Source organism: Manis pentadactyla, chromosome 5 (assembly GCF_030020395.1).
Source record: "Manis pentadactyla isolate mManPen7 chromosome 5, mManPen7.hap1, whole genome shotgun sequence".
Taxonomy (NCBI): Eukaryota; Metazoa; Chordata; class Mammalia; order Pholidota; family Manidae; genus Manis; species Manis pentadactyla.
In genome coordinates, this window is record NC_080023.1 from 63,226,476 (window position 1) to 63,250,543 (window position 24,068).

Sequence of the window (24,068 nt, forward strand, 5' to 3'; positions counted from 1 at the left end):
GGGAAGGAGGGGAGAGGGGAGAGGGAAGGAAGAAGTGCCGGCTTCCTCGGCTCCGCCCCCGCGGGCCGATTCCGACACTCGCTCCTTGTAAACAACACAGGTCTCTCGCGCGCCCCTTTTTCCTCTCCGCCGCTTTCCCCTCAATGAAGGTACAGAGAAGTCTGGCAGTAAGTTTGGCTGTCGGAGACGGACTGGGGAGGTCCTTGGCACTAGAGTGGAAGGAGGGAAGAAGACATTTTCTGTGAGCTAAGAAAAGTCAAAGGTGCGTGGACTCGTTTTCTTGGAGAAGCGGAAGGGTTCCTCGCCGACAGCACGGTGACGTAAGAGTCCGCTCGGCTTGCTGGAAGGCGTGCGGTGGCCGGAGAGTGCGCTGCGCATGCGTCCGGGGAAGAAAGAAGAGCTTTGCGCTCCGCCTGGGGGTGGGGCTGCTCCTTCGGCGGAACGTAAAGCTGCTTCGTTTTATCCAACGTAACTGACCTCTGGGGCTCATAAGAAAGATTTATCGGGTAGCGGTTGGTGATCTGTTGTGTAAAGATTTTGCATTCATTGTTAACCTCGCAAAAATTTTGTTCTCTCACAGCCACATCGTGAGTGGAGTGAGATTCTCAAGCGATTTAGAAATTTGGGGGACCATAGCCTTAAGCACACAAGAAGGCCCCTTTTTAAAGCTATAAATGATTCTGCTGATGGCCGGGAACCTGCTTGGTAATGCGCCAAGAGCAGTCGATCCACTTAACCAACACATCTGAATCTTTCAGGGTAGGTTTTATTACCAGGTCTTTAACAAGTGTGTGGTGGCATAATGTGTATTATTTGGGGGTTCTTTTACTCAACTAAGGTAATTTTTTGCTCATCTTTAATTGTTTCAATTACAAAAAGAATATGCAGAATTACAGAAGGTTTAGAAGGAAAGGAGAAAACCCTCAAACTCAACCATTTACAGAAGTAGTCTTTGTGTTTTCCATTTCTTTTATATGACCGTTTTAACAGTCATTGAAAAAAAAATGTGTTGAGCTTATTCAGCGGGCCAGACTCAGTGCAAAACTCTAGCAAACTGGAAGTAACCAAGACAAAAATAGCTCCTGTCTTCATGGAGTTTACAATCCAAACAGACAATAAACATTGAGCTAATTATCGCTGTCTGCAATTAGTCAGTACGTTGTTTAGTTGTACATTGTATTTTCTCCCTAGAATATAAGGTCTAGGATGGCAGGGATCGTCCTTGTTTTATTTCACCGTGTATCCCTGCATGTAAAGGCTCTCAACATTTGACTACTGACTGAATAACAATTACCAGTATCAAAGTATTAGGGTGGAAATTTTCAGGCTGCTATGGAAACACTTAACCCTAACCTAGTTAAGGATATCAGAGAAGGTTTCTCTGAGGAAGTGACATTTAAGATGAGACTTGAAACCACTGGACAAAGTGGGGAGAAAGTGAAACAGGCAGGGGAAGCTTGTGTAAAGGCTCTGAAGCTGATACACTCTAAAAATCGGAAAGAGTGTAGCTGGCCCTCAGAGAGCTGAGGTCCAAAAGTCTGGAGAACAGAGGAGGGACTGGGAAGCCCAGGAAGGATTTTAAGTGGGTTTACATCCTGCTTTTTTCACTTTTCCGTGTTACTATATGGTCTTCCTTCTACACAGTCAGCATTTTTCTGCATAATACTCTTGAGAGTAGCATTTCTATATAATACCTTTGAGGGTGTAGCTTAATTACATTGTTGGACCATGATTTTCACTCCCATAAGAATATAAATTCTACTCCTAGGTATGTTGCTAGGAGAAATGACAACACATCCATGCAGAAACTTGCACATGAATGTTTATAGCACTGTTATTCACTATAACCAAAAGCTGAAACAACACAAAATGATTACCAACTGATGAAATGTATAAATTAAGTGTGGTTTTTTTCTATGCAGTGGAATGTTATTTGGCCATAAAAAGGAGGTACTGATAGATGGTGTACCATAACTCCTGAAAACATGTAATCTTTTGTGACTGACTTCTTTCACTTAGCATAACAATTTCTTTTATATGAAATGTCCAGAATAAACAAATCTATGTAAAGAGAGAAAGTAGGTTGGTGGTTGCTGAGGACTGGGGGCAGAGAGAGGATTGGGGGATGATAGCTAAAGGACGTTGGATTTCTTTTTGAAAAAAATGTTCAAAAATTGACTACGGTGATTTTTGCACAACTCTAAATATACAAAAAACCATTGATTTGTACACTTTAAATGGGTGATTTGTATGAGATGTGAATTATATGTCAATAACACTTCTACCAAAAAAATGAAGAAAAAAATACAATTGACATCTTCGTGCATAAACTTTTTTGGATATCTGTCCAATAGTATATATAGTTTTATGGCTTTTGATGAATACCAATTTGTCAAATTGTTTGGCAAAGGGTTTGAACTAATTAAAAGGTAACGGAACATTTAGGAGCTCCAACTTCATTATATACTTATCCTTTTTGAAGTTTAGTTTTGTTAAAACTGTCTTACTGTCTGTGAGATTGTCAGTGACAATGTAATCTACAATACTATAAATATAATTACAAGTAGTTAATAGGTGATAAGGAACAAATTCCTGTTGTCCTAACAAAAAGGAAATGGATATTCTTTTTCTTCACTATTCTCTTATAAGACCTTTTAATCAGCATCTCTTTTATTCTTAAAAACTTTACTATTGCTTTTGCAGTGAATTACACTTGTAAAAACTGGAAAGCCTTTGAAATTCCCCGAGAAAATAAATCAGGTATATAAAGAAAACATTAATATCCATGTATCGGTACAGAATTCATATTTTTTAATTAAAAAAAAATTTTAGGAACGTTCCCCTTTTGTCCTAAACAGTAAAAATAAACTGCCTTTCTACCTGGCATTTGAGAATAATAATAACTAAAATATATTGATTGCTCACTATGCACCAAGTGTTGCACTAAGCAGTTTTATTGCTTCCTCTCGTTCTCTCCACAGCACTCTGCAGTAGGCATTTTTCTTGTCCCCATTTTGCAGAAGATGAAGAGGGAAAGTAAATCTGTCATATTGGTCACACAGCTTGGAGCACTACAGCCAGTATTCAGACCCAGCTTGTCTGACTTCCAGAGCCTGGTGTGCTTTGAGTCACTACTCTTTACGAGCTCACCCTGTGGGTATTTCTGGCTTGCATTAAATCTCAACAGAAATACTCCCCTGGTGGTATTTTTGGTTTACTTTTAATGTTAGAACAAATAATCACCAAAAAAGTTTTTAAGAAGCAGTTTATATTTGTATTTCTAGGGAGTTGATTTCTGCTTGAAAAGGGGTTATCAAAACTTTCTTAGGCTTATTTTATTTCATGATAGGAATATGGAATCTTGAAGTATGAACATGCCTTGCTTCAAATGCAGAATGGTAGAGTAAGGAAGCACCTGAGAACCTGTGTGCTGTTATAATAAAGTTTCTGTTCTGAAATTCAAAATAGTATAAAGTGAGACCCCTTCAGAAGTCTAGGACAATTGAAGGGAATCAAATTGGTGAGCACAGTGATTTGCTATTCCTAATCTTCGAAGAAAAAGAAATGCACTAACATTTTTTTGAGTATAGAAGACAAGGCTATTTAATCTTTGATGATGAATTTCTGGTCTCCTTTGTCTTAAATTTTTAGGGTAATCTTCCCAGCAGATAATTTATGAGGGTACTATCTTGTAGGAGAAATACTGAGGCCTACAGGAACAAAGGAAGTGATTTATTGTTATCATAATTATCTTTAGCATCAACCTACACAGAAGGATCCTTTCTACAGCTTCCGAAGTATTTGTTTTCCTTAATCTCTACAGCTGCAAAATGTAAGAGGAGTAAACCTCCCAAGTAGACATCCCAAAGAGAAAAAGGAGTCCCCATTCATCAAATAATTAAAAGACCTCCTACTTCCTATAAGCAGGGAGAAAGTAATGAGAGAAGGTAAGTCGAAGACTAAGACAGGAAGCCTCAGGCTGCTTTCCAGACTTTGACAAACTTCAAATGTAAAATGGGATTTAGGTGTCTCATATTTAGGGTCTAATTTAGAAAGACCTCACTGGGAGGGATCATTGGTTGCCTGCTTTATTAAGAGGAGCCCAGGGTGTCAAATAGCAGCCACCTATTTGGAATTCGTAAATCAAACACTTCAGTGGAAACATTTTCTTCTTTTGTTGTTGCTGGGAGAAAAATACACTGAAAATAACACAGTTGTACTCTTCCGCAAACTGTTTTGAATCCTGAACCACCAAATTTAGTAAGTTCAGAAAAAAATTTTTTATTTATCTTGCATAATCAAACTAACTGAGACACGTTAATTGTCCCAGCATTTATGGAGAGGTGTGGAGAAAAAGGTAAACATCTTCCAAACTATTTTTAGTCTCATTGTAACATATGTTTACTAAATTAAATGGAAAAAACAAAAACAAAGCTTATTTTTTTCTCAATAAAGGAAAATAATTTTGTTTTGGGAATCAGTTTATCCCCAATCAGGGTGTCCAGTAATTCTTTCTCACATAACTAAGCTGTTTTTATAACAGAATGGTGGTTTAATAAATATTTAAGTCTCAATTGCATACTAGCCTAGGCAATATAAGAGACTCTAAGGTGAATCAAATACAGTGTTGTTTGTAAGAAACATACCCATTCATTCATTCTTCACAGCAGCAACATTCACTACCTATTTGACCCTTAGCAAGGTAATCAGCTTCTCTCTAACTTGACCTCAGTGTCATTATCTGCAAAATGGGGGTAATAGTAATATATCTACTAGGTTTTTGTGAGATTTGAGTGGTATAATATTTACAGAAGGTTTACAACAACATATGACACATAGGAAATGCTAATTGTTAGCTTCACTATTTTAAGAGTCCTTTATGTGCCAGGCTTGAGTTTTATTTTTGTTTTTTCCATTTAATATGGTTAAAGATGCCCCACCCTCAAACAGCTCTTAGCTTTGCAAGGGAGACAACACATTAACAAATATCATTAATATAACATGAAAGGTTTTATAATAGTTATATGCAGGATGTGATGGGGAAACAGGAGAAATTCTGTGTGTTTGTCAGGGAAGGCTTACATAGGTTTGAATTGAATGTGGCATCATTTGCTGTGTAACCAACTGCCTCAAAACTTAATTCTTAAAACCAATATTTAGTATCTCACACAGTCACAGTTTCTGAGGCTCAAGAGTACTGGGAGTACCTTAGCTGGGTGGTTCTGGTTCAGGGTTTCTCATGAGGTTACAATGAAGTTGGCTGGAGTTGAAGTCATGACAGGGCACAAAAATCTGCTTCCAAGTTCAGTCATGAGGGTGTAGACAGGAGAATTTTGGTACTTGCCACTGGTCTTCTCCAAAGGGCTGTGCAGGATGAGGTAGCTGTCCCTCTCTACAAGTGATGAAGAGAGAAACACCAAGCTGGAAACTGCAGATATTTTATAACCTAATCTGAGAAATGATACACTATTAATTCTGCCATATTCTCTTCATTAGAAGCAACTCACTAAGTCCAGTCTATGCTGAAGGGAAAGAGAATTAAACATGAAGGGAAGAGTATCACAGAGATCATGAACATATTTTTAAATAAAACCACCATGTGTATGGAAGGAAAAGTAAGGTTTAGACAAGTACACAGAACAAATTTATGACAGGCAAGGCAGTAACAGAAACAAAGGATTAGAGATGCTGGAATATGTGGTTTGTAATGGCCTGGCTAGAGAATTGAGGGGATTGTTGTTACTCCCATTTTAAAGATGAGAAAACTGAGGCTTAGAGAGGTAAAGTAACTCCCAACAAATGTTATACAGTTAGTAAATGGCAGAGCCAAGTCCTGAACCCATATTTCTGATTATAGAATCCATGATCTTATCGGTACCTGTATTAGGCAGAGTTCTCTAGAGAAACAGAAACAACAGGATGTGTCTGTGTCATCTATATCTGTATCTATATCTGTATACAGGGGCGGGGGGTGGGGGTGGGGAGAGTTATTTTAAGGAATTGGCTCACATGATTATGGAGGCTTGGTAAATCCAAAGTCTACAGAGTAGGCTGGCAGACCAGAGATTCAGTAAAGAGTTGCAGTTCAAGTCCAAAAGCAGTCTGCTGGCAGAATTCCTTCTTACTCAGGGGAGGCCAGTTTTTGTTCTATGCAGGCCTTTAACTGATTGGATGAGGCCTGCCCACGGTAGAGGGTAATCTGCTTTACTCAAAGTCCAATTTAACTGTTAAATCTCTACCAAAAAAAAATTCTTTCACAGAAACATCCAAATAGTTGTTGGCCAAATATCTGGACACCATGGTACAGCCAAGATGACATATAAAATTAACCACCATACCACCCTAAACAATAGCAACAATTTAGGGTTCAGATTGCAGTGGGCCCTGAATGCCATACTAAGCAGTTTGTTGGGTTTATAAAAATTAACCAATGGCTCTCTCATGTCTAACCAGACATTATTTTGAACATCTGATATTGGTGGAGGTGTTCCCATTGAATATTGTAATTCCTTTAGGGCATGTGTCTTGGAATATTTGTCATGTTTGATTTCGATCCTGTTTTGGCAAATGACAAATCTGTTTTTTAATTGACGTTCTATTTTTCCTTTTAAATCTACATGTTTTTATTTTTTAATTTTTTAATTTTTTATTAAGGTATGATGGATATACACTCTTGTGAAGGTTTCACATGAAAAAACACATTTACCCATATTATCAAGTCCCCACCCAATGCAGTCACTGTCCATCAGTGTAGTAAGATGCCACAGATTCACTATGTGCCTTCTCTGTGCTACACTGTTCTCCCCATAATCCCCCACACCATGTGTACTAAACATAATACCCCTCAATCCCCTTCTCCCACCCTCCCACACTCCTCCCCTTTGGTAACCACTAGTTCATGGAGTCTCTGAGTCTGCTGCTATTTTGTTCCTTCAGTTTCACTTCATTGTTATACTCCACAAATGAGGGAAATCATTTGGCATTTTTCTTTCTAAATCTACATGTTTTTAGTAAGCATCCTTTAACGTATTTCAAAATTATGACTTTAAAAAATATTTTTCTCTAATACTTATTCTACCCTATTTGGACCTTTTTCTCAACCTTTTCTTTCACTTTGATGCCTTATTTTAAGGCTTCCTTTTAGCCGTGCCTAACTACCAAGATGAAATATGAAATTAGGAAGGAAGACAAAAGTGTAGTGGGAACTAAAGACCCCAGTGTGTGAACCAGCTGGACTTCATGATTCACAATGTATAAATACTGTCAAAGCATCATATCTTTGCAGACAGCGCATAAAAGAAAAGCTGTTTCAACCTTGCCGCTGGAGAGATTTCTCTTCATAGCTAGCATAGAGCAGGAAACTTCACATTTTTCTTGGAGCTTGAAAATTTAAGGTTGCCGTGGTCTCAGCCTGTTCTTTTGGCCCACTCCAGTATGGGTCCCCAGTGACAGCAAGACAGATGGGCTGGAGGGTGTTGTGAAGCCACCTGAAAGCAATCTGGATTGTAAGTCTGTGAATACACCCTGTGTTGCAGGAAAGAGCAAAAAGCGAAATCTAGAAAACTAGTAGAGCAAAAGATGCGACAAGCTGGAAAGGAAAGCAGAACTGGACTTGCAGAATTAATGGGGCTGAGACTTGGTAGGAAAGCATAAAACAAGGTTAAGAGTTTGAGAGTGAGTGCTGTGACTAGAGGCCATTTTCAGCTTTCCTGCTTTTGAACAACATGATATAATTTGTGAGTTTCAAAGCACCCATGGGGTGGAGGACACCACTAGGTAATTTGGTGAGTTCTGTTAGGTGAGCAGATTTTGTGGGCAAATGAAGAAGACAACCCTATTTGGAGGAGATGTTAGTTTCCTAAAAAAGGAACATTCAGTGCATCAGTGCTGCTCTGTGTTCCTCTCTCTCCCACCCCCACCCCCGTTGCTATACTGATCGTCCTACGAGCTCAATCAAGTGTGATTTCCATCTTTAATGCTATAGGAAAAGGGCTTCATTAGTAGCCTGAAGAAATAAATAAAAGTTTTACTAAAATCATTTTATTTTCTAGCATATCAACACAAATATTATGTCAGTGATATAGAGGAGATTTTGGTAGTTTATTTATCTTTCTGTCTTTAGTAAAATTAAACCATCTTGGAAAAACAGTTTTCCTATTTTACCTTGAAAGATTGCCACTGAAGGTATTCTATAAATTCTCTTAAGTAATCCATTCCAAAGGAGTAATCTCCTTTTAATTGTGTTCCTTTGCATATTCCTGGAAGCTATTCTTAATACAATACTCATTTGAACTGTGTGACAGTGGAAACTAAGGTCCCCAAATTTAACCATTCAAAATACTCATTGGATCAACCCATGTAGAAAATGCTCAGCTCATTTTGACCTAAATCTCATTTATGCTTATAACCACTTGCGTTTTTTTTTCCTGTTTTATTTACTCCACCTATCCACTTGCCCATCCCCTCCAGGTAAATATAAAGTAAAATTCAGACATCCTATCATTTTACCTGTAAATTTTTCAGTGTGTTTCTCTAGAAGGATTCTTTTTTAATAACATAACCACAATACCATTCACATAAAAAAATTTTTAACAATACTCTCAATATTATCAAATACCAAGTAATTGTTTAAATAGCCCCAATTATCTCAAAAATTTTTTAACAGATTGCTGATTTGGTTAGGACCTAAATACAGTGTGCTTGGTTGATATTTATCTTAAATATTTACTTTATAGGTCTCATTGCTTCTGGCTTTTTTTCTTATAATTTATTTGTTGAAAAATACTGTAGTTTGTAGTTTCCAACAGTCTGGTCTTTGCTGATTCTTTTTCCTTTTTTTTTTTTTTAATAAATGTTTTATTAAGATATTATTGATATACACTCTTATGAAGGTTTCACATGAAAAAGCAATGTGGTTACTACATTTACCCATATTATCAACTCCCCACCCATACCCCAATGCAGTCACTGTCCATCAGTGCAGCACGATGCCACAAATCCACTATGTGTGTTGAATGGAAGAAGTGAAGGTGGGCATCCTTGTCCCATTCCTGATCTAGAGGAAAGCTTTCAGACTTTCACCATCGAGAGTGAGGTTATTTGTGGATTTTCACATATGACTTCATCATTCTGAGGAATTTTCCATTTATCTTTACTTTATTGATTGTTTTTATCATGAAAAATGTTGACTTTTGTCAAATGGTTTCTCTGCATCAAATCCTTTGTTTTTTTTCTCTTATCCGGTTAATGTGGTTTATCCCCTTGTTTTATTTTCGTATGTTGAACCATCCTTGCAGTCCAGGAATAAATCCCACCTGACCTTGGTATATAATTCTTTTAATAAACTATTGAGTTTGGTTCAATAGTATTTTGTTGTAGATTGCTGCATCAGATTTCCTAAGAAATATGGGTCTGTAGTTTTCCTGAGGTACCTTCATCTGACTTTGGTATGAGTTTAATGCTGCCCTGAGAATGAGTCACAGAATGACTCTGAATAAGTTAGGAACTGTTCCTTTTTTTTTCATTTTGGTATCATCAATATAAAATCACATGAGCAACATTGTGGTTACTAGATTCCACCGATTATCAAGTCCCCACCACATAACCCATTACAGTCACTGTCCATCAGCATATAAGATGCTATAGAATCCCTACTTGTCTTCTCTGTGTTGTACTACTTCCCCATGCCCCACCCAATGTCACGTGTGCTAATCTTAATGCCCCTCAATCCCCTTCTCCCTCCCTTCCCACCCACCCTCCACAGTCCCTTTACCCTTTGGTAACTGTTAGTCCATTCTTCAGTTCTGTGAGTCTGCTGCTGTTTTGTTCCTTCAGTTTTTCCTTTGTTCTTATACTCCACAGATGAGTGAAATCATTTGATACTTATCTTTCTCCATCTGGCTTATTTCACTGAGCATAATACCCTCTAGCTCCATCCATGTTGTTGCAAATGGTAGGATTTGTTTTCTTCTTATGGCTGAATAATATTCCATTTTGTATATGTACTACCTCTTCTTTATCCATTCATCTACTGATGGACACTTAGGCTGCTTCCATTTCTTGGCTATTTTAAATAGTGCTGTGATAAACATAGGAGTGCATATGTCTTTTTGAAACTGGACTCCTGCATTCTTAGGGTAAATTCCTAGGAGTGAAATTCCCGGGTCAAATGGTAATTCTATTTTTAGTTTTTTGAAGAACCTCCATACTGCTTTCCACAATGGTAGAACTAGTTTACATTCCTACCAGCAGTGTAGGAGGGTTCCCCTTTCTCTGCTCCCTTGCCAGCATTTGTTGTTTCTAGTCTTTTCTATGTTGGTCATCCTAACTGGTGTGAGGTGATATCTCAATGTGGTTTCAATTTGCATTTCTCTGATAATTAGCAATGTGGAACATCTTTTCATGTACCTGTTGGCCATATAAATTTCTTCTTTGGAGAAGTGTCTGTTCATATCCTTCGCCCATTTTCTAAAGGGTTATTTGCTTTTTTGATGTTGAGGTGTATGAGTTCTTTATATATTTTGGATGTTAACCCCTTGTCGGATATGTCATTTAGAAATATATTCTCCCATGCTGTAGGATGCCTTTTTGTTCTGCTGATGGTGTCCTTGCTGTATACAGAAGGTGTTTAGCATGATATAGTCCCATGTGTTCATTTTTGCTTTTGTTGCCCTTGCCTGAGGAGATGCATTCAGGAAAAAGTTGCTCATGTTTATATTCAAGAGATTTTTGCCTATGTTTTTTTCTTCTAAGATTTTTATGGTTTCATGACTTACATTCAGGTCTTTGATCCATTTTGAGTTTACTTTTGTCTATGGGGTTAGACAATAATCCAGTTTCATTCTCTTCCATGTAGCTGACCAGTTTTGCCAACACCAGCTGTTGAAGAGGCTGTCATTTCCCCATTGTATATCCATGGCTCCTTTATCAGATATTAATTGACCATATATGCTTGGGTTTATATCTGGGCTCTCTAGTCTGCTCCACTGGTCTATGGGTCTGTTCTTGTGCTGGTACCAAATTGTCTTGATTACTGTGGCTTTGTAGTAGAGCTTGAAGTTGGGAAGTGTAATCCTCCCAGCTTAATTCTTCCTTCTCAGGATTGCTTTGGCTATTTGGGGTCTTTTGTGGTTCCATATGAATTTTAGAACTATTTGTTCTAGTTCGTTGAAGAATGCTGTTGGTATTTTGATAGGGATTGCATTGAATCTGTAGATTGCTTTAGGCAAATGCCATTTTGACAATATTAATTATTCTATCCATGAGCACTGTATGTGTTTCCATTTACTGGTATCTTCTTTAATTTCTCTCATGAGTGTCTTGTAGTTTTCAGAGTATAGGTCTTTCACTTCCTTGGTTAGGTTTATTTTTAGGTATTTTATTCTTTTTGATGCAATTGTGAATGGAATTGTTTTCCTGATTTCTCTTTCTGCTAGTTCATCATTAGTGTATAGGAATGTAACAGATTTCTGTATATTAATTTTGTATCCCGCAACTTTGCTGAATTCAGGTATTAGTTCTGGTAGTTTTGGAGTGGATTCTTTAGGGTTTTTTATATACAATATCATGTCATCTGCAAACAGTGACAGTTTAACTTCTTCCTTGCCAATCTGGATGCCTTGTATTTCTTTGTGTTGTCTGACTGCCGTGGCTAGGACCTCCAGAACTATGTTGAATAAAAGTGGGGAGAGTGGGCATCCTTGTCTTGTTCCCGATCTTAAAGGAAAAGCTTTCAGCTTCTCACTGTTAAGTGTGATGTTGGCTGTGGGTTTGTCATATATGGCCTTTATTATGTTAAGTTTCTTGCCCTCTATACCCATTTTGTTGAGAGTTTTTATCATGAATGGATGTTGAATTTTGTCGAATGCTTTTTCAGCATCTGTGGAGATGATCATGTGGTTTTGTCCTTTTTGTTGATGTGGTAGATGATGTTGATGGATTTTTAATTGTTATACCATCCTTGATACTCATCTAGTTTTATAAGTTTATTGAAACATGGCCTCCTGACCACTAGTCAAAACTAAAATATACATGTATAGGTAATGAATATTGCAAGGATCATTTGAATGCCAAGTCAGGTTTTTTTCACCCAGAGAACTGTTGAATAGAACAGACTTCCTTTGATAGCTGCTCCCACATACATTATGATATATGCATCATAGTCCTTACTGTAGCAAGTTACAGTTAATGTTATAGAAACTGGATTGTGTGTCCATATGGAAAAAACAAGATTATCTATGTTACCAGTAGTATTGCTTTGGCATTTTTCCATATCATAAAATAAAAAACATATGAATATTAAATGTGACTTTTTGAAAAAGACTGAATTTTAAATATTATTCTGGACACTCCAATGATTGTATTCTTTAACATAAATATATTTGTTTCACATAGTGAAACAATGCATTTGATACATATATAATGCATCCACACACATATACACAAATACTCAATAGTAGTATAAATAAACTGATTAATCTTATTAGCTACAAGTAACTTCTTGAGTAAATTGATGGTCTTGTCTTATTAACTGATTGCTAATATTCATAAAGTTCAAAATATACATATCTGAAGAGATGGACTACATATTTATTTGCAATAGGAAAAAAATTAGTTAATGAACTTTACTGTATTAAAATATGGAACTTATCTGACAGCCTAAACTGTAGTACTCATACAAAATCTTTGTGGAATTCATATTTACAATTAAAACATTCCTGAGTTCAGAAAAAAAAAAATAGCTTGACTTTATAGCTTCAGGAAAAAACTGAAAAATAAATTTAAGGGACTGCCAGAAGGAGAAAAATGAAGTGGAGAAAAACCATATTACCACGCTTTTCTGATAATTGGAACTCAAACTCTTGGGACATAGCTGCATCATTTATACCCCAAAGACTGGTTCCTCCTGTGGGTGTATGTCCTCCTCGTGGACCTTGAGAATAAAGGGCAGAGGTACCTCAGAGTTGGGAACCAGAAGTTAGATTCTAAGGGGTTGGGGAAGCATAAGTCAGCTAAGCATACACAGTTCTCTAGAACAGAGTTTTCTTGAGACATGAATCATGTTTATTTTAAACACAGAACTTTCTAGCTCCAAATGGAAAAAAAAAAATCATTCTTAGTTTATAAAAAATGTCTTTCTCTGCCGAAATGTTAGGAAACAACTGAGTTGTCCAAACCCTGAGGCTCTGTGTGTCATTTGCAAAGTTTGTCTTCTTCATGTGCTATCAGTGCATCCCAGTCCTGGGCCAGGCCCTGGTTCTCAGTTCTGCCATTGTGCTGAGGAACAAAGCATGTCTGGAGTGTAGGCTGCATTCGCCAGTGAGTTCATCTACCTACTCTAGGTCAGTCAGTATGTCCCAAGAGAATCTTTGGGAACACAGAAAGTGTATTATGTCCAATGAATGCAGCCCTGTTGTAGGCCTGCTTCTGAACCTGTAATTAGACAATACCACCACTTTCTGCTTCCTGGAAGGGTTCCTGCATGAGTTATAAAGCTGTAACATGATTTACAACCTTATTAATTTTAGCTGCAAACTTGAGCACATACAGCATGCTCTGTTTAAACCAGTAATAAACCTATGCTATACTGAGTGGTGTTGTGTTCGTTTGTGCAATTGCACTTTACTATAGTGTTATAAGGTTAAATTCTGGACTCTCAAACAAAAATGTTAAAATATAGTGCCTAAACTATCTCAGACTAAAAAGCTTCTGTACAGCAAAGGGCACCATCAGTAGAACAAAAAGGCATCCTACAGTATGGGTGAACATATTCATAAATGACATATCCGATAAGGGGTTGACATCCAAAACATACAAGGAGCTCACGCAGCTCAACAAACAAAATGCAAGTAATCCAATTAAAAAATGGGCAGAGGATCTAAACAGACTCTTCTCCAAAGAAGAAATTCAGATGGCCAGCAGGCACATGAAAAGATGCTCCACATCGCTAATCATCAGAGAAATGCAAGTTAAAACCACAATGAGATTTCACCTCACACCAATTAGAATGACCACCATCTAAAAGACAAACAACAACAAATGTTGGCAAGGATGTGGTGAAAGGGGAACCCTCCTACACTGCTGGTGAGAATGTAAATTAGTTCAACCATTGTGGAAAGCAGTACTGTGCATCCTCAAAAAACTAAAAATAGAAATACCATTTGAACCAGGAATTCCACTTCTAGGAATTTACCCTAAGAATGCAGCAGCCCAGTTTGAAAAAGACATATGCACCCCTATGTTTATCGCAGCACTATTTACAATAGCCAATAAATGGAAGCAATCTAAGTGTCCATCAGTAGATGAATGGATAAAGAAGAGGTGGTAAATATACACAATGGAATATTATTCAGCCATAAGAAAACAAATCCTACCATTTGCAACAACATGGGTGGAGCTAGAGGGTATTATGCTCAGTGAAATAAGCCATGTGGAGAAAGACAAGTATCAAATGATTTCACTCATCTGTAGAGTATAAAGACAAAGGAAAAACTGAAGGAACAAAACAGCAGCAGACTCACAGAACCCAAGAATGGATTAACAGTTACCAAAGGGAAAGGGACTGTGGAGGGTGGGTGGGAAGGGAGGGAGAAGGGGAAATAGGGGCATTACAATTAGCACACATAATGTGGTGGGTGGGTGGGGTGGCACGGGGAAGGCAGTACAACAGAGAAGACAAGTAGTAACTCTATAGCATCTTACTACACTGATGGACAGTGACTGTAATGGGGTATGTGGTGGGGACTTGATAATAGGGGGAGTCTAGTAACCACAATGTTGCTCATGTAATTGTATATTAATGATACCAAAGTAAAAAAAAAAAAAAATATATATATATATATATATATATTTAGTGCCTATGCCTACAGAACCTCTTTTGAACAATACCCATATATTTGCCAGTACCATTTTAAAAATTGGTTTCCAGTACAGTTTGAGGCCTTGGATCTAGTGTAATCTGATTTATCTTCTATGACATAGAAGCCAAAGCACATGGTAGCCTTCATATATTGCGTGAGTTCTCAACTGACTATTGATGTTTGGGACTGAGTAATTCTTTGTTGAAGGAGTTGTCTTGTGCATTGAAGAGTGTTTAGCTGTATCTGGTTTCCTCTAGGCCTGAAGCTCTCTAAATGCTATATACCCCAGGCAGTAGTCAACAATCAACAACAGTTTTGTTTTATTTCCTCCTTCAAGCATAAGAGCTGATCTGTGGCCCCTTCCCTTAGATGGAGCCCTTTGAGCCCATTTTCCCTTTAGGAGCGCTAATCTAATTTTTGCCATCTCTGAACCTGAGCTCCCAGCAGACCAGGAGATTCATCCCATTCCTTTGCATTTCTACTTTTTATTCTATTCTGTGAGTTGCCCCATAACCTTCTCATGAATTCATTTAACACTATTGATTTTACCCCCGTTCAGTAAATAGCAACTCTATTCTTCCATTTGCTCAGACCAGAAGCTTTGGAATCATCTTTGACTTCTCTTTTTTCCTCACATCCTGTGTCACTCAGAGTCCCAGCAGGATACAGATAGCACACTAAATGAGTATTGGAGGAAAATGCAATGGGTTATTTACAAATGTGCAAATGTGTGGTCAGGTTAAAGGAAACTATTAAGGTTAACAAACGGTGAAGCACCCAGGGTAGTCACAGTGGGAATCCGTTACTACATTTAGGCTGGAAGGAGCCAGGGGTAGGGAGAGTTTTCCAGAACTGGCTAGAGCTGTAGCTCTTGTGGATGGTGTCTGGTTGGAGCTGTGGCTTCAGGTAGGGAAGGGCAGCCATTGCCAAACTGCATCCTGGCAGGGAAGGAGCCAGGAGAAGAAATATCCCGGTCTTCTGCTCCTCCTGCCCTCCAATCCCTTTCTAGTTTGAGTCACTGCCTGAACCCAATCAAAGAAAGACAGGAGAGTCCAGGTGTGTAGCATGTGTGGTCTGCGGAGCTCAGGCTTCCTGGCTGTGGGAAGGAGTGGACAGTAGATCTGAGAGGGCAGTCAGAGAACAGCTGTATGCCCTGATTAGCAATCTGACCTCTCTATGTTAAATATATCCAGATTTCAACTCACACTCATTACTTCCCTCATCTCCTTCCTAGTCCAAGCCACTGTTTCTCATCTAGACAATTGCATTAACCTCCCACCTCTATCGCTTTACCCAACTTAATTTTTTACAGCACTTACAGCCTCCTAAAAGATTATATATGATTTTTTAATTTTCTTATCATCTGTTCTCTCTCCACTAGAATGTAAACTTGATGAAATCACAAATTTAATATTTCTTTAAGCTCTTAAATTCCTTATACACTGTAAGCAGTCAATAAATACTGAATTAATTAATTAATTAATACTTAGGTTAATCTGATTTGGTTTCTGTTGCTTATATCCAAAGAACCTTAGATGATTCAGTTGTGTACAATGTAATCTCATTTTGTTTTTTGAAATTTTATTTGTGCATATAGAAAAGAATGAAAGTGTGTTCGAAAATACTAGAAGTGATTACCACTGGAAGTGGGATTTTTGGTAATTTTATTTTCTTCTTCAATTTTAATACTTCTGGAATTTTCTATAATGACCTTATATTGTCCGTGTCAGGAAAGAGTATAAAACCTAAATGTGATTTATTCTCACCAGGATGTTTAAACATTTTAACAGTAAGGTATTAACAAAGGGCCAAGTGGTGGAAGATGCTCAGGCTGAGAGTGGAGGTGGGGGTGGGGGAATTGGTAAGGGCCTGGCTATACTTGTTTGATTTGAGTTTTTTAAACCTACAAATACAATTAAGACAAATGTAAGGGAAAGATATCACTGGCTTAGGCGACATCCGGGAAAGAATGTGAACCCCGTAGTACTAGCCAATGAGGAACCAGGGAGGGACTCCTGCACTAGGAAATAAATTACCGGCGCCAACCTCCCCAGGTGTGACTGCTCACCAGACACCCATTCTTGCAAGATCGTCATTAAAGCCTCGCTCCACTGTTCTCTTTGTCTCCGTGTCCACTTACTGAATTTGGACCAGTGAGTGTGTTTCTCACAGTCCTGCCATCAGGTAAAAGTGAATACCTTTACTTTAAAATACTGACTAGCATCAGCCCAATCTAGAGAAGCTTGGCAATTATTTTTCTCCTCTTAGCTCCCCATCCCTTTTCTCACAGTGGTGTTGCCAAACCTTTCCCACTCTTCCTAAGCACATGTGTAGGATCCATTTCCCACCTGACTACCCTGCTTGGTACACTAGGAAGCTGATCCATGAGGCTGCAACAACCTGGCTCCCTTGCCCTCTGGCTTCCAGTTGGGTTCAGCTAATTGCCTTAGCTGAAATCTAAAGTAAAGGGCCCAAGGAGAGTGAGGTCAGATTATTTATCCCCCTAACTCCCTCCCTTCTTGTTACTTGCGGGCTGGCTCTGTTGCTTTATCTAAAGGACACAGTTCCCATTGGGTGGTTCTCTCCAAAGAGCTTCCTCTGGGTCCCAGTTAGTGCTCCCTCCTCTTGCTTCTTCAGGCCCGGGTATGGTAATAGTTTCCCCTCCACCCTCCACCACTGACTTCAAACCATGGGGTAATGCCCCCACCCCTTGTTGTTCCTAATCCTTGCTCACAGTGCTCTATAAACTCTCCTCAAATTATCCACTTGAAGTGTTCCAAGGTGCCAACTAACCATCCACCCCATCCTCTTGCATTCACTCTCAGCAAACTGCCTTGCCTCTTCTGTTACTTTTTGATGAGAAGTTTGAGGCCATGTTATAACCCCTTTCTTGTCATTCCTCACATGGCTATGCACTGTCCCTTTACTAACAGTAGTCTAGGTGATGGCCTGCTCTCATCTCTCATCTTGGCCTCTCAGGGCACAGTGCAGTCTTCACAGATGCTGTATGATACACATGGACCTTCCTTTTCTCAGAGCCTCTAAGACCATTTACTGTCTGTACCATTAACTTTTACATTTCACTCATGAAGTACTTTGAGTTTTTATTCAACTGATATATGTCCAATTGCTATTTAGTCATCCCAGAAGAAAATACTGAGTGCTTGTTATTTGCCAGGCACTGTGTAAGTTCTGAGAATACGAAGATGGGTAAGATTCAGTCTCTGAGTTTAATCCAGGGGGGGCGACAGATATGTAAACTAAAATATTACAATGCACTCTGATACGTGACAATATTGGAAGGTTGTGTTGCATAATTGGTTAGCACATGAGTTTTGGAATTGCCCAGATATAGGTATATTTTCTAGATCTTCTCCTTAATAGGTAAGTGAGAATTACATAGCCTCCCTAAGCCTCAGTTAGCTTACTTACAAAATGGAGATAGGAATAGTAGCTACTTACTAAGCTTCTTAACAGAATTAAAAGAGTATAAGGTACTTAGAACAGTGCCTAAAAGTCCATAAACCTTTATCCCTCTTCCCCACAAAAAGGAATTTGCATGTATTCTATATATATTCTTCAGTGGGACTAGAGAAGATGGAGTGAATAATTGCCTGGGTGGTCAGAAAAAGCTTAGGAGAGAAGGTTGACTTTGAATAGGCTCTTGAAGGAGGAGAAGGGATTTGCCAGGTTACAGTGAGAACACAGCATTCTTGTTAGAATATAGGAAGCATGTGGAGAAATTCTAGTAAAAGGAGTCTAGAAAGCCAAATTGTAAATAGCATTGTGTATGCAGAGGTATTTGTATGCCACTTTCTTGATTAGTAACTCCCCAAAGGCCTTGATGTGCTAGAAATTTACAAAGTCATGAGCCTACCAAATAGTATCCATATATTAAAAAAGCACAGTGACTCAGTCACATTATGGTTCTTGTAGATACTGTTTTAATTAATAAAATATAATTTATTTTAAGGCATTTCTGAAGTTATTTCTGATGTGACTTATTGGCATTTTATACTCTATCAGTTAAGAATCCTAAAAGAGTTACTATATGTCCTATGCCAGTTATCATTATATCTTAGCTCCAGATTCACCCTACATAACTTGATGCACAAAAATGGATCTCAGTCTCTTAAATATTTTCATACCTTGTTAAGCTTTGTAGTGGCCCCTTGAGGGATATTTCAGGAGAAAGAGATATGAGTCACAATGGCTATTCCTTCGAGAATGGATTGGGGAGGAGGGAGTGTATTTGCTGGAAGAATAGTTTATTTGTTCATTTATCTTTTAATTTAACAAAGACTTATGAGAACCTACTCGATGTCAGGCAGTGAGGATCATCAGATAAAGAAGACAGTCCCTACCTCAAGAGTCTCAGAAAGGAAGAGGGTTGAGTACATTAATAATGATAAGCCCCAGATTCTGTGAGAGCTGGAGGGAGAGCTCATCACTCTGGGGACAAGGGCCAGTATTCTAAGGGAAATCATTTGAGTCAAATTTTGAAGGAAAATAAAAATTATTTTAGTCTAAGTGTGGACTAGCTGAGGTGAACTACAAGTGTTAGGTGTGAGAACATTGAAGTAGTTGAGTGTTGGGATGGGTGAACAGTAGGGGCTGGTGACAGATGATGCTAGAGAAGTTGGAACCAGATTATGGAAAGCCTTCCAGATTATTTGATACTTATATTGCTCTATATTTAAAAATTTTTTATTTGGAAACAATCTCAAATGTATAGAAAAGTCGAAAGGACAGAACAAAGAACTTTTTCCTCCCTGAATCATTTGAGAATAAGTTGGCAACAGGAACTTAATCATCTCCTGTCACTAAATGCTTTAGTGTCTGTTACCCACAAAGACATTTTCTTACATAACAATGATGCAACCACCAAAACAGGAAAGTAATGTTGATCCATTTCTACCATCTAATCCTCAGGCCTTATTTGAGTCTCACTTGTTCCAATAATATCTTTCTTATAGTAAAAGGATCCAGTCCAGAATAAAGCACTGTGCTTGCTTTTTGTCTCTTTAGTGTCCCTCAGTCTGGGACAGTTTTGCCCTTCCCTTGACTTTCATTTCCTTGATCCCTTTGAAGATTACAAGTTAGTTATTTTATAAAATGTCCCACAGTGTGGGTTTGTTGGGATTTGTTCCTGACTGGATTCCAGTCATGCATCTTTGGTGGTACATTCTAGAAGCAGCACTGCATTCTCATTGCATCCTATCAGGGGATGCATGATTTCAATTTGTCCCATCACTAGTGATGTTAGCTTTGATCAGTTTATTAAGGTGATGTCTGCCAGGCTTTTCCAGTGCACAGTTACTTTTTTTCCTCCTTAAAAGTAATAAATATTTTGTGAGGAGGTACTTGGAGACTATGTAGGCATTCCTTTTCAAGTGGTCAGTTTACCCATTTGTTTATAGCATGTGGATGAGTGTGGACTCATTATTCTGTTTTAGTCAATGCCTATGTGTCCCTTTGAGATGTTCCCATTATTCACTGAACCCATCCTTTCTGGCAAAAGATGCTCCAGTCTCATGGTACATTCCCTGCTCCAGCCCTGGAATCATCTGTTTCTCCAAAGAGCCCTGGTTCTTTTTAGTGAAGAACAGTACTTAGAAAACAACATCTGGACATTGGTGGGTTCATTGCTACTGGGGTGACACTATTCCCAGACCCTCAGAATGGATGTGTGTGTGTGTGTGTGTGTGTGCATTTATTTATTTTTATTTTTCCTATATCTATTTCTTTGTATTGAAAGCTATGAGTTCATAACAATATCTAAAATACCTCTTCTTATCCTCTCCATTATAACTGGTTTCTCTGGCAGTGAAAAACCTGGCTCCCTTATCCTTAATGTATTTACTTATTTGATCAGTCTCCTGTATGTAACCACTTCCCTGATTGCTACCCTCCTCTCACCCCTGCAGGTGCCCTCGTCGCCCTGACTGGGCTATGACACCAGGCTCCGAGCTGCCCTTCTACCCTTCTTCTGATGTTCTCTTCTCACTGTGAGGGCTCCAGCATCCTGAGCGGAGTCACTCCCCTGCAGAGACTCCTTTCTCCTCCCAGTGGCCCTCTGTCATCCCATGTGCTCTGCCATGGCTCTTCCCCTGTCCACATGGGGAAGACTCCCACTTTGCTAAGCCCCAGTCTAATGGGTTTTGGACTGAGTTACTCAGGAAGTAAACAACTGAATGGAAGGGAGCAAGAGAAGGGAAGGAAAGGAGAAGGAGAAGAGCATTTTTGAAAAAACATTGTCTATAACATTCCCTCTTTGTATTTGAATTTTTATCTTCATTCAGATTATATTCTGGAATAGATTCCCAGAAATGGAATTACTGGGTCAAATGTTATAAACCAAATAACTTGTCTTAATTTTTACTCCTGCCAGTAGTACTTGATAATGTCTATTTTATCATAGACAGCTTTAGGTATTGTATCTAATTTTAAAATAATTTGTCATTAATTTTATAGATGAAAGTAATGTATCATTTTCTTTTTTTATTACTAGTGAGATTGAATTTTTTTTTATTTATTTAGCTTATTTTTAGCTTCTCTTAAATAAATTATTGTCTTATACATTGCATTTCAGAATTGTATTTTTCTTTGGTTGATATATTAATTGTATTAACACTTAGTCATATTTATTGCAATAAATACTAGTTTTTAAACCATAACTAACTTCTTCTGGCCACCCTCTACATTTGTGCCTGCCTTTCTCTGCTGCCAATCAACATCTCAGGTAAATGCAAGCTAAAGGTAATATTACCATAGCAATATTAACAACAGTTACTTTAGATTCTTGTATTTTTTACTCTCCATTAGTTTGATTGATTTATCTAATTCTCTTCTCGATTTTTTTCATTTTATATACTCTGAAGCTATGTTAGTTAAGTTATATTACTACTGAATTGAATATTTCATCATGTATCTTTTATTTCTAATATTTTTAAATATTAAAGTCTAGTATAGTGTCATCAGCTTTTTTGGGGGAGATGGGTGGCTTTTGCATGCTATAACATTTTGAACCTTTTATTTTCACCTTTCAGTATCATTATGTTTTAGGTGTATCTCCTGTTATGAGTCAGGATCCTGGCAGAAAATTTACAGGCAGTGCACTCAAATGTTAATTGAAGAGAGTTTAATGAAGAAATTCCTTAGAGAGGTGTGGGCAGCATTAATGGAACCAATAAAAGGTTCCATTATTGAAATACTCAGGAACCAGAAACAGGGAATAATAGCATTTATACCCTAGCCCTGAAGGGTCAAAGAGAGGGAGCAGTGTTATTGGAATCCTTTATAAGCTCTTCCTGGGAGAGTGGGCTCCTACAGGATCTGTGGTCTTAAACAGAAATCTCACAACCAGTGAAAAAGTCTGGTCTGACAAGGAGAGAAACTGGGAGAATTAATGCACCTTCTTCTCTTCTCCCGAATTGTGATCTTCTGCCACTATCTGCTGTTGGCCAAATCCAAACACAAGTTAGAGGGCTAAGGATCTCAGGCGATGTGGAGAACAGAGCTGGACTCAGACCTAGGCAGAGAAAAATGGAGAAGAGCTGGCACACATGTAAACAGCTCCCATCTGAATTTTGTTGATATCCAGTATGAGTTTTCTTTTTTTAAGTCAAGCATGTAGCCCATTTACTTAACAGTTTTTTTCTTAATTCTTCTTTTTTTTATTAAAGTATCATTGATAAACAATCACATGAGCAAAATTGTGATTATTAGATTCCTCCCATTATCAAGTCCCCATCACATACCCCATTACAGTCACTGTCCATCAGCATAGTAAGATGCTATAGAGTCACTACTTGTCTTCTCTGTGTTGTATTTTCTTCCCCATGTCCCCCCTACATTATGTGTGCTAATCATAATGCCTGTTAATCCCCTTATCCCTCCCTTCCCACCCACCTGCCCCAGTCCCTTTCCCTTTGGTAACTGTTAGTCCATTCTTGAGTTCTGTGAGTCTGCTGCTGTTTTGTTCCTTCAGATTTTGCTTTGTTGTTATACTCCACAGATGAGTGAAGTCATTTGGTACTTGTCTTTCTCTGCCTGGCTTATTTCACTGAGCATAATACCCTCTAGCTCCATCTATGTTGTTGCAAATGGTAGGATTTGTTTTCCTCTTTTTTTTTTTTTTTTTTTTTTTACCCTTTGACTCTTGCTTTATTTTATTTTATTTTTTTTTATTGAAGGGTAGTTGACAACAGTACTGCATTACATTAGTTTCAGGTGTACAACACAGCGACTCAACATTTATATACATGATATTTCTAGGTACCAGGTATCACCCTACCGAGCTGTTACAGTATCTTGACTATATTCCTTATGCTATACATTACATCCCGGTTACTTATTTATTTTACAATTGGAAGTGTGTTTATATATATATATATATATATATATATATATATATATATATATATATATATTGTGAGGGCATCTCTCATATTTATTGATCAAATGGTTGTTAACAACAATAAAATTCTGTATAGGGGAGTCAATGCTCAATGCACAATCATTAATCCACCCCAAGCCTAATTTTCGTCAGTCTCCAATCTTCTGAAGCATAATGAACAAGTTCTTACATGGAGAACAAATTCTTACATAGTGAATAAGTTACATGGTGAACAGTGCAAGGGCAGTCATCACAGAAGCTTTCGGTTTTGTTAATGCATTATGAACTATACACAGTCAGTTCAAATATGAATATTCATTTGATTTTTAAACCTGATTTATATGTGGAAACCACATTTCTCTATTATTATTATTATTAATAAAATGCTGAAGTGGTAGGTAGATACGAGATAAAGGTAGAAAACAGAGTTTAGTGTTGTAAGAGAGCAAATGTAGATGATCAGGTGTGTGCCTGTAGACTATGTGTTAATCCGCGCTAGACGAGGGCAATAAACATCCATGTATGCAGAAGATTTCTCTCAGAACATGAGGGGGGAGGTTCTAAGCCTCACCTCTGCTGCTCCCCATTTTCTCACCAGATGGCCCCCTGCGACTGTGCCTGTCTTAGGTTGTTCCTCCCTTGAGGAATCTTACCCGTCTCTGGCTAACCAGTCATCTTCCGGGGCCATACAGGGAGATGTAAAGTTGGTAAGTGAGAGAGAAGCCTTATCATTTGAAAAGGTTAGCTTTTTACTTCTTTGCATATTTATGCCCTGTGGCTTCTATGCCCAGCATTTGTCTTGAGGTGTCTTT

At 38.1% G+C, this 24,068-nt stretch overlaps 1 long non-coding RNA gene across 1 annotated transcript; it reads left to right on the forward strand.

Annotated features, from left to right (window-relative positions):
- The first annotated feature begins 129 nt into the window (after window positions 1-129).
- LOC130683800 (uncharacterized) lies at window positions 130-22,980 on the forward strand. The gene is made up of 3 exons (XR_008997767.1): window positions 130-262; window positions 581-759; window positions 20,786-22,980. It is a non-coding gene; the product is annotated as an uncharacterized LOC130683800 (long non-coding RNA).
- Window positions 22,981-24,068: the final 1,088 nt, after the last annotated feature.